The sequence below is a fragment of the Oxyura jamaicensis genome, chromosome 1 (genome assembly GCF_011077185.1).
Source record: "Oxyura jamaicensis isolate SHBP4307 breed ruddy duck chromosome 1, BPBGC_Ojam_1.0, whole genome shotgun sequence".
Taxonomy (NCBI): domain Eukaryota; kingdom Metazoa; phylum Chordata; class Aves; order Anseriformes; family Anatidae; genus Oxyura; species Oxyura jamaicensis.
The window spans coordinates 166,254,084-166,264,295 of record NC_048893.1 but is presented as its reverse complement, the minus strand read 5'-3'; positions in this window follow the sequence as shown (position 1 = coordinate 166,264,295).

Here is a 10,212-nt window from a genome sequence, read left to right as displayed (position 1 = left end):
TTCCTTTACTTCTTCCCCTCCTCATCTGAGGAGGGGTAGTGAGAGAGCGGTTGTAGTGTTCAGCTGCCTAGCATGGTAAAATCACCACAGCTCTATGTGTTTAAAATCGGTGTAATGATTCTAGGATTTTGTGGCCATTCTAGAGAATGTTAGAATAACTTGGAATCTGTCCTTTCCTAAATCCAAATAAATAAAGATTTTATTTTATAAACAACATGGTTACAGCAGCCAGTGAATAAGCCATCAGACAGCAACACAAAATACCCCAATGGCAATAACAATGATACTCAGGAAGAAGGATTCTATAAAGCCTGTAAAAGACTTGTTGGAGGTGCCAGCTAGAGTGAAATTATCTTTCAGAAAATACATACTTCAAAATGATTTGAGTTCTCTACACTTTGAAATAGGTGGAGAACTCTGAAATGTTTCTATTTATGAGAGAAGACTGATATTTGAGGTGTCCTGAAGTCCTTATGGTAGGACAGGTCATACACTTAAAAGCTTTGAGAATATAAAACTGTGAAAAAGTGAAGATGCTTAAATTCTGTGGTTAAGATTTGAAATGGTATCTTTGTCAGCTATTTACTGTATGATAAACCCATGTGGGCTTTAAACTAGGAAAAACTTTATATTCATCCAGAGACACATATAGTTTTATTTGCTGTAATATCTCTAGGATATTAAAAGTGCATATAAAGAGTTAATGAAATCCAAGCCAAGTGCTGGGTTTCAGTAGTTCTGTTGGTTTATATACATCTTAGTTTACTAGTCATTCAATAGTTGTCCAAATATCTCCAGCTATCTTGTAATCCCCATGTATCCCCAGTTTCCCTGTAATCTTGAAATATTACTAGCAATAATATCTGGCCACTAGTCTAATACATACAGGATAACTTAAGAACAAAAGTTTGTTTTTCTTATTACAATAAAGTTTTTTTTTTTTGATAAGAGCTATTGTATTCTAATAAAATTGAACTTTCTCTTAAAAAGGACACAGTATGTTTTAAAGTGACATAAAACTTTGTTCTTTAAAGCAAGTTCTAGAAATAGCAATAGGCTGAGTGTCTAACATAACTTAATGAAAAGACCAGAAAACAACAGTCTCCAAAACAGAAGTTAACTGTAATAGTGTACAACACAGATATCACAGAGGCATATAAACAGCAGAGCAGGGTAGAAGCCAGCAAGAATTATCTTATTAATCACAGATACTGATAGTTTCATTAAATCTAGTTTTTTATGGAAAAGGGTATTTTGCTATTGTCATACAGTGTTTCCATACTTCCAGGAAACTTGTCCAAGTTTTCACCACATTTCTGCATTCTTTTATTAAGCAAACTGCAGTTTTATGAGGTACTCCTGTCTGGGGTTTTCAGTTTGTTTCTCTCCAAAAGTAAAAAGACTGTTTTTTTAATCCCGGGACAAAGACAATCATAACATAACCCCCATTTTTAAAAAAGAGGGAAAAGGGAAGACCTATCGAACTACAGGCCAGTCAGTCTCACCTCTGTGTCTGGCAAGATCATGGAGCAGATCCTCCTGGAAACTATGCCAAAGTACATGGAAAATAAAGAGGTGATAGGTGACAGCCAATATGGCTTCACTAAGGGCAGATTGTGCCTGAAAAATCTTGTGGCCTTCTACAACAAGGTTAGAGCATCGGTGGATAGGGCAAGAACAATTTACATCATCTGACTGAACCTGTTCAAAGCATTTGACACTGTCACAGAATCACAGAATTGTAGGAGTTGGAAGGGACCTTGAAAGATCATAGGGTCCAATCACCCTGCCAAAGCAGGTTCCTTAGAACAGGTTGCCCAGGTAGGCTGGTGCATGGTCAAATGTCCCCATGATACCCTTGTCTCTAAATTGGAGAGACATGGATTTGAGGGATGGACCACTCAGTGGGTAAGGAACTGACTGGATGGTCACACTCAAAGAGTTGTGGTTAATGGCTCAATGTCCAAGTGGAGATCAGTGACAAATGGTGTTCCTCAGGGGTCAGTACTGGGACCACTGTTGTTTAAAATCTTTGTCAGTGATATGGACCGTGGGATTGAGTAAACCCTCAATACGTTTGCTGATGACATCAAGCTGTGTGGTGTGTTCAACACTCTGGAGGGAAGGGATGTAATCCACAGGGACCTGGACAGGTTTGAGAGATGGACAAACCTCATGGAGGTCACAAAGACCAAGTTCAAGGTGCTGCACCTGGGACAGAGCAATCACAAGCACAAATACAGGCCTGGCAGAGAATGGATTGAGAGCAGCCCTGAGGAGAAGGACCCTGGGGGTGCTGATTGATGAGAAGCTCATCATGAGCTGGCCATGTGTGCTTGCAGCCCAGAAAGCCAGATGTAGCCTGGGCTGCATCAAAAGAAGCATAGCATAGGTCAAGGGCAGTGATTCTCCCTCTCTACTCTGCTCTTGTGAAACCCACCCGGAGTACTGCGTTCCACTCTGGGGCCCCCAGCACGAGAAGGACATGAATCTATTAGAACTAGTCCAGAGAAGGACCACAAAGATGATCAAAGGGCTGGAGGATCTCTTATGAAGACAGATTGAGGAAGTTGGGGTTATTCAGCCTGGAGAAGAGAAGGCTCCAAGAAGACTTTATAGTGCCCTTCCTCTACCTAAAGGAGGAAAAATGGGGAGAGACTCTTTGTCAACGAGCCTAGTGACAGGACAAGAAGTAAAGAAAGGATAAGGTCTAAAAAAGAGTAGATTTAGATTAGATCTTAGAGAAATATATATATATATATATATATATGAAGGTGGTGAGGATTTCTTCACTGGAACACGTTGCCCTAAGAAGCTGTGGATGACCAGTCCCTGGAGGTGTTCAAGGCCAGATTGGATGGTCTTTGAGGAACCCGATTAGCTGGGAGTTGTCCCTGCCCATGGCAGGGGGGTTGGAATTAGCTGATCTTTAAGGTCTCTATCAATCCAAACCATTTTGTGTTTCTGTGAAAAGTCCCAGGTTATTAGTTTTGGGAAGTTTAGCAAATTTTTAACATAAAGATGTTATTGGGAATGATCAATGTAGTTTCAGGTCAAAGTATATCACTTAGCTGTATTTATAAACATTCAACCCTATTTCCTAGGTATTATCTTTTTTAGCAATATATTAACCTGTGTATAGCAGCAAGTGCCAAAGTAAACATTTTTCTCATGACTGTATGAATTTAAAATAAAAGCAGAAAAAATCAGTTGCTTACTTGAAAGACTAAATGACAAATGGGAGCAGAAAAGACAAGGTCAAAAAGTTACAGATCTTGTAATCCAGAGAGCAATTTATCTAGCAGCAAAATGAAAATATGTACATATACTACAGTGTTTAATAATAATAATAATAATAATGACAAAAATACCACCACTGTTATTAAGAAATATAGTTCAGGATATAGTTCAGGCATTTTTTTTTTTTTTTTTTTTTTTTTTTTTTAGTGAAGCTTTATTACTAATGTAGATTTTTTATCACTTGACTGTTTTCCTGGTTTTCTTCAGCATGATTCAGACTAAAATCAAACTTGGGTTAAACACTGTTTGTTGCAAATCTGTGTCAGATGCCCTATGTGCAAGTCCTATTCTGTAAATAAGTAGCTTAACTGACTTGAAAGGCTCTTTTGAAGTATACTTCTCTTTGTAGAATTAGGACTTAAAACTGCAAACTTAAGCTACATGAATCTGAATAACTGAAGTATCAGTAGAAAGTGCCTAAATTAGGTGCATAGCAAGCTAGATTATATTGTTATTTTCGTTTTCCATTCTACACAAGATGTATGCTTGATAAATTTCACAGGACACAGATGTCAGAGATGAAAGAACCATTTCCTAATTCTGCTTGTATAACCATATCTCGTTTAGTTCCATGTGTAAAATTCACTTCAGTACCAGTAGAATTGTTAGAATTGCAGGCATATTGCATGAGTACTAGAAAGGGCTTTATTTCCTTACATCTGACTCCTGCCCATGATACAGTTTCTTCAATTTCTTTAAAAACTGTGTTCACTTGCAATGTGGTTTTTGTTGTTGTTGTTGTTTGTTTTTTTTTTTTGTTTTGTTTCCAAGAAATATCCATGTCTCTTAATGAGCTTATATAATCTACAATAAAGCTGCCATTAAACAAACAGTCCTGAGTCAAAACATAATAATACGCTTTAAAATGAATCTGTATATCTTACTTATAATATGCTGAATATTAATGTGGAAGCTATATCAGCAAACGCTGTTTTCCAATTAAATGTGGTTAGTCATACAGTCCTGTCCAGTCCATACCACTGCTGTTCTAGCTACAAGTGCAGAGCGCAGCACTGTAATGGTTGCTGCAGGGAAAATTAACATCCCAGCCAGACCCAGTACAATGCAAATAATGCTAATAATGCTAATAATAATAATAATAAATAGGCCACTTCAATTTGCATCCAAATCCAAGTATACACTGTAAAGATTGATATCTGTGCATAAAGTGCACATATGGTATACCCCTACCAACACATTTAGAGGAATATCCTGGCTGGTGTCTCCAGGTACCTGGACTTGTTTAAGACAACAAATATATATATATATATATATATATATATATATATATATAAAATATTTATTTTGAAATGAACTAAGATGTATTTAGAGATTCTGAGAATCTGTGCTATGAGAACAGACCATGTATGTACACACGTAACAGGTCCTTTATTTTCTCCTTTACGCTTGTACATCAAAAAAATCAATTGGCAGTTTAGTAAACTTAGTTTATGGGGCAGGAGCATATCAAGACAAATTATTGTGTTTTCCTTAAACCATTGTTTTCGTATAATATCAAAAGAGACAATTGAAGACTTGCTTATCACCCTAGAATCAAAATAATGGTTATGAATATTTGGAAGTTCTGTCAAGTTTTTTTTTTTTCTTTTTTCTTTTTTTTTTCTTGTTCCACTTTGAGACATAAAGCTAATTTCAAGTTTTTTAATTCACTGTTTTTATTTTCTATTTTGTAATACAACACACAATATATTTTGGCGGTTTGTTGGAGAATCAAAAAACTGTGCGCAACTCATTTTAAGAACTTAAAATTATATGTTTTTTTTTCTTGTGTTCAAAAAAAAAAAAAAAGATGATTTACTAATATGTGAAAAGTAAATGAAAAATTGCAGTTCCCCAGTTTAGTTCACTTAATGTTTCACTGTTTCAACTCTCTTTCATGACCTGCAGTTCAGGTGTTAATTAACATTTATAAAATGCCTTGTCAAAACACTTAAGAATTATTATTCAGTTAATACCTTTGTTCTGTGCTTGGGTTCAATGACTGATTTGAACTGAAGAATGATGAAAAGGATCACTGGCAATTGTTTCTGCTTTGTTTTGTTTTATTTTTTTCCTGCAACCCTCAGCCAGTGATACATGGCTTTGTGCAAACAGTGTTGTTTTAGAAGGAGAACTGTTATAAAATTGTAGTTATGATGGTATTAACAGTCACATTTGAGAAGATTATTACCCTTTCATCAAGTAAGTTAATTTATTTAAATGCTAACTTTAGAGGTAGCATGTCATTTAAAAGCAATAGCAAACAGGTGCACAATATGAGAATATGATATGATGTGAGAATACTTCACTTTTAGTAGACAAAGAAAAGTATTCCAGAACCATTTATTCAGTAGGATAACAGAGACAGACATCTGTGTCTCTACAGGTTCTGTGGATATGTAGTTATCCTTTGAAATAGGATGGAATTTTATAAATGTCTTCATTGGGTACAAAACTGAGTTTTTCGTCTCTGCAGAACATCAAATGAATTTCACTGGAAAACTTGATTTAGGAAGTCATGCACTGAAGGAAAGTGATTAATTCTCTAATGAACTACAGGTCATTCCTTCAGCATTTAGTTTCTCTATATAACACACCAACTTTTCTTAACCAGTTCTTCAGCTCAAGACTCTACTTTTCCCAAGTTGTCTAAATATAGTTCCATTTTCTCTCTTTTTGGCACATTTTCAACTCAGGTCTCATCAACATTCCTGTTTATTTTCCACAAAACTATTTACTCTCACTGTCTTCATAGCTGCCTGCATGATAAGCCCTTCACATTTATATCACTGAATTTAGTCACCAGATTTCCCTTATAAAAAGTGAAGGGCTTCTTTTTGTATTGAATTTAAGTATAAAACTTAAGATAATTTAAATGCAGACTCATTTAGGATTCACCTACCTTAGTGTTCTGCACTAAAGTCAGGCATCTAAATTGATTATGAAGGTTTTCCTTTTTTATTTTTACAACTTAAAGACCATTGTAATGAAGTATTACAGAGAAGCTGTAGGACTAAGCTTAGGACTTAGTCTTACAGCTTCACCTTCAAAATTTAAATGTCTATAATATATATATCTACATGGGAACCATAGGTACATGGATTTTCTAAACCTTCATTTTAATTAACACAGATCCTGTCAACCCTATAGTCCCAGTCATAGAATTATAGAGTGGTTCAACACAATACAACACAATTGAAATGTACAGAAGTGAATCTCAATGGATCTTTATATTACGCTACTGACTGTTCTGACTACATCTCCATTAACTATAAAGACAAATCAAGTCATCTAACTCCTAGGTACACACCTTGTAGACAACTAAATATAGTGTTTGAATCTGGAGCTATATCCTACCCTTGACTTTGCCATAGCACTTCATCACTTAGATCTCTTAACCTGCAAACACACATTAGGAAACCTTCCCTTATAAAATTAATTACTTATTTAAAAATAACTGCCATATTAAACCATTTATATATATACCCTATATACATATATATCTCCTTACAGAATTAAACCCATTGAAGCATTTATTATTATTACTTTTTTTTTTTTTTTTTTTTTTTTTTTTTTTTTCCTGAGCTGTTAATTGTGATCTCTCCAATTTTATCTGGAGTGGGGACACTGATCTCAGTGAAAACTCTAGAAAAACTTACAGATAGTCTGAAATCACATGCTGAAGTGTTTCAGAACAATTTTTCTAGAGCAATTTTTCAGTTTTTCTTCTCTGTGACATGAAAATAGAATGGAACTTCATAGAATTAACAGGAATATAATTCTCTTTCACAGTATACTGATCTTTCTCACCATAGAAATAAGAGTTTCTGTAGAATTAAAGGACCAAAGCTGTAGCTGTAGGACAGTGAGACAAGGAAAACTAGACTGAAGAATAATCATTTACTAAAGACAGCTGAAAATTCCACTAATTTTAATTCTCTAGTGAAATATAAAGTGAGATGATGAACATTTCAAAAGGTTTGAAAAGATGGATTGTACCGTATATTTCATTTAGTTCCCCATTCAAGCATAAAGTGCTAGCAGTATTTTTGATTAAAATGAAAAATGTTCTCTGTTTCTGGGGAGAAAAATGGAAATGAAAGCAGAAAACACATGGCAGACACCTTGACTATGATTTTTTTTTATTAAGCACTCAGTCTCAGGTAATCACTTTGCAACTTCTTGGTAGTCTGACTTTAAAAGGAATTTTATGCTCCATCAGTTTCTATACCTAAGTAGTCAACGAACATGGGAATGGCACACAAACATTTTGGTAATATGTTCACTGCAGGCTTGCGTATTCCTTCCACGGTGCTCTTTTTCTTTAAGGTTTTATTATGAACACTTTTTGTCTTAATGCTTATACATCATCAGTGTATTCTCTGGGTCTATGTTAGCTTACTAAGTAAATCTTCAGTGATCTATGTTTTCACAAGTAGAAGACAGAAGTAGTAAGATCTCCTTGTTGACAAGTCTGATTAAATAAGACTGAGAAGTTGTCTGCACAAATGCTTTGCTCAGCATAGCCTGCAGTATCACAGAACCTACTAGAAATTCTTGCTTAAATTTCACACTGCATTGCATTTCTCCTGAAGTTCTTGGTCCATACTTGCTATGTTTTTTTTTTTGTTTTTTTTTTTTTTTTTCCTGATACCTGCTGTTTACTGTGAAGGCATTTACTAGTGATGATACAAACAAGGTGGTATAATTTAATCAGAGGAAAAATCCCAATTCAACGTCAAGAAATTTTATAAATGTACAAAGTATGAGATAGTGCTACTTGATGGGGATGTCATAAGTGTACAGACAAACTTAAAGGAGAGATATATGAGCATATATAACCCCAAATCTATAAGAAATTATTTGAAAGACTTAAAGAGAAACAAAAAAGGAAAATAAAATACCATGACAACTGAAAAAACAGAAGAACTGACAAATCAATTTTAAAAACAATGATGTGAGATTACCATGGTAAATTACTTTGGTTTTGTAAGCAAAGAGAAATGCGTAAATCTTATCTCTCTGGACTTCAGTAAACCATGTGAAGTGTCATATATGAAATTATTTTAGTTTAACCAAAATATAAGCTAACAAAACCTGAAGGTTGATTAAATAAGTGTATATACATTGCTGGAAAGGGGAGTACAGGGCTTGAGAGAGGTTTCTCACAATTCAATATTAGAACTAAACCTGAATAATATTTTCAGTAACAATCTTTATATGAATACATGAGAAAGGCTGCTCCCGACCCACAGAATTATCAGTAAAGATCAAGCTACCTTATCAAAAAACTAGAAGACATTAAGTATCACTAAGGATGAGAACCCTGAGCAAGAAGGTAAGCTTTTTTAGTAATAATTATGTCCAGTATTCACATACTTTTGAAAATCTCAACAGTAAAAGAAAGAAAGAAAAAAAAAGGACTAGAAGTAAAATTATCCAAATAAACACTGGCATTTGTAATTGATGAATACCTTTTAGCTAAACATCTAGATTCTTCAAACAGGTTCTTTTACAACTTCATTCATCTGAAATCCTTGAAGTTTTACTTCAAGATTAGATGAATTGTACCCTGAAAATGCCTACTTCTCCCTGCTAACTATCAAATTACCCAAAGAACCTAGCTCACTTTTATACGAGGGATCTTTACCTTCTACAACAGAAGCAAAAAAAAGACAGTTCTTTCAAAATATCTGATTAATCAAAGATAATGTAAGTGACCTTAAATATGTCATTTAGTCCCTCTATGCCTTTACTGCTCATCTATAACATTAAGATAATAGAATTTCCATATCTTACAAGGCAATGTATTGGGTTTCAGATTACATGGCTGTGAAATACCTTGACAATGGAAGCCTCTTTATGGACTGTTGAATGAGGAAACCAGTAAGAAAAGAGAATAAAACTCACAAACCAATTTATTGTCAAAGACGGCCATTTGACAAGTGGCCTTGTCAATAATAACACCACTACTATATTTTCAATTAGATGTTTAAAGATGTTTAAATTAGATGTTATATTTTCAATTAGATGTTTAAAGCCAAAATATAAATTATTTTCCCTGTTTGATCTTAGGAGTATTTATCTGTAGCTTACAGGACCAAATTTGTGTTTCCTTACGTCTCTCAAAAGAAGTACTGAGAAAATTCTGTTAGAGATGACAGACTAGTAACACCCTCAAACAAGTCAGACCTGTGAGGACCTCTGAAGCAAAGTGCCATTGAAAGACAGTGTTCCTGTAAAGCATGCAGGATTAATCATAACAAAAACAGTGATGCTTTTGAAATAGGGAGTATCCCTCCCTTCTGAATAAGAGAATTCACACAGGATATGTTTTTCACTTTTGCCACAAGCTGTTCTATTTTTTTTATGTTTCAAGTAAACAATTGCTGCAGTAATGAAAGAATCGTCTGTGTTCATTGCCCACTGATATATGACACGTCCTTTTATAACTTTCTTTGACCTCTTTTTAAGACAGCAGTCGGGGAAATGTTTGCCAGTGTTTGAATCTTTAGTGAAAAATTAATCACAAGACAATTCTAGCATTATACCATGACTCTTCTAATAAAATGTGCTTGTTTCATACATGCAAAAGCTGATTTTGATCTCATTTTGCACCAATACCAATTTACTTTAGCTGAATTACTCCCAATTTCATCTAGAACCTCTGTCAGAATGATCCTTATATTTCAGCCAAAGCTTGCATATCTCCAGCAGGAAAGTGCCTTTTTATCGTAAGGCTAAATTGGCATTCATCCAGAATTCCCTAGGATAAAGGGTTTTAACTGCATTGATTTAGAGAAACATAGAGGATTTATTTATTTTAAATAAATAAAGGTTATAAATATTTTAACAGCAGCAGCAGCCATAAAGAGAAAGCAACTATTCAAAGTCGCTACAAATAATAAAAAT